Raw genomic sequence first — 2,104 nt, forward strand, 5'->3', positions numbered from 1 at the left:
ACGAGACCCTGAAAATGGAGAACCAAGACGAACATTATTGACACCACATGCTTTATTTTAAAAAAAAGGCAAAAATCGTCGGAAACCTGCAGGAATATATGTGTTGTATACGGACAACGCTGTTACGGAACTGAAGGATGTTTTCAGCTAGATTTTGATTTGAAGTTATCGCTTCCCTAGGTGTATATTCCATGAGACAAAGACATTTGCGAGTTAGCTCAACTTTTCTCCAGCCCACCATTATTATTATAATCAGTATTATCATTATCTTCGTCAGCCCCCACTCTATTCCCATAGTATTGTCTGATAAATGTTAGATCAGAAAAGGATAAATTTTCCTCGTACATATCTTTGAATAAATGGGGTACAGCAATATAGGAAGATGATTGCAGAATAAAAGGAATAAACTAATTCTCTCCTTCTTTCTCTCTCTCTCTCTCTCTCCTTCTCTCTCTCCTCTCTCTCTCTCTCTCTCTCTCTCTCTCTCTCTATCGATGATTATTTCTGTATGGAGGTTCTTTTGGTTTTATTTTTCAATTTTGCCACCAACAGGGAAAGAACCAGTTTCTAATCCAGGACCAAGGTCCTTTCATTGGAATTTGGAAATTATCAGGTAATTAGACATGTGTGTAATGTAATGTATGTGTGCATGTATGTATGTAAGTATGTATGTACGTACGCATGTATGTATGTATGTATGTATGTATGTATGTATGTATGTATGTATGTGTGTATGTATGTATGTATGTATGTACGTACGCATGTATGTATGTATGTATGTATGTATGTATGTATGTATGTATGTATGTATGTATGTATGTGTGTATGTATGTATGTATGTATGTATGTATGTATGTATGTATGTGTGTGTGTGTTTGTGTGTATGTATGTATGTATGTATGTATGTATGTATGTGTGTATGTATGTATGTGTGTGTGTGTGTATGTATGTATGTATGTATGTATGTATGTATGTATGTATGTATGTATGTATGTATGTATGTATGTACATACATGTATGTAAGCAACATTACTGAATGGTCGCTAACATTCTTGGTTTACTCACCCTTTTGTATGTTTTGTTTTTCATCTTGCAGGGTATCCAAAAACGCTCTTCCTCGCCAAGCAGCTTGGTGGGGTTGCAGGTTTTCTTACCGATACATGACTAATCAGATCTGAAGACAAACGCACATATATGCACATTCGTAAGCATGTGCATACGAAGCGTTTAGAGTGGAGTAAAAACCTACAGAATCGGTCCCTAGAGCAGTGGAAGAATGTTATTTTCTCGGGCGAGTCATTCTTTACCTTATTTCCGACCACCGGCTAAGTATACGAGTGGAGACAACCAAAAGAAGCATTTGATCCAGACAGCCTTCTTCAAATTCTTAAAAATGGAGGAGGATCTATGATAATCAGGGCAGGGCTATATCTTGGAAATCCACCGGCCCAATGGCTTCCCTTCGTGGCAGAATTAATAGTCCAAACTAGTTAAGCATTCTATCCTGATCAAATTCCACCTATTATTGCGGAAGTGTTTCTGGATGGAAACACAATCTTTCAGGATGATAATGCACCAATTCACACAGCTAAAATTGTTACTGAATGGCACGAGATACATTCTAGTGGAGTTGAACATCTTATCTGGCCACCACAGTCCCCAGATCTCAATATTATTGAACATTTAGGATGCATTTTAGAAAAACAAGTAAGAAGTCGATATCCTCCATCATCATAACTACAAGAACTGGAGACAGTTTTAGCTGAAGAATGAACAAAAATTCCTTTGGAAACAATTCAAATTTTGTACGAGCCCATACCTAGTAGAGCCAAGCTATAATTACTGCTAAAGGCGGTCCTACTCCGTTTTAAAATAAATTTGTTTGAAATTAAAATGTTTCCATTATTTTGTCCAATCCTGTACATAACATATACATATACATATACATATACATATATATATATATATTATATATATATAGCATAATAGCATAAAATGATAATAATATATATATATATATATATAATAATAATTATTATTATATTATTTTATTATTATTATTATATTATTATTATTATAATAAATAATAATAATAAGAAGAAGA

General features: G+C 34.2%; 1 long non-coding RNA gene across 1 annotated transcript in view; it reads left to right on the forward strand.

Moving 5' to 3' along the window:
* Positions 1 to 1,656, forward strand: part of LOC118763546 — a 19,245-nt gene extending 17,589 nt beyond the window's left edge. The window contains exons 2-3 of the long non-coding RNA XR_004999303.1: positions 553 to 613; positions 1,097 to 1,656. This is a non-coding gene — a long non-coding RNA (uncharacterized LOC118763546). The remainder of the gene's footprint in view (positions 1 to 552; positions 614 to 1,096) is intronic.
* The last annotated feature ends 448 nt before the right edge of the window (positions 1,657 to 2,104 follow it).

This window comes from Octopus sinensis, linkage group LG5 (genome assembly GCF_006345805.1).
Source record: "Octopus sinensis linkage group LG5, ASM634580v1, whole genome shotgun sequence".
In the NCBI taxonomy this organism is placed as follows: Eukaryota; Metazoa; Mollusca; class Cephalopoda; order Octopoda; family Octopodidae; genus Octopus; species Octopus sinensis.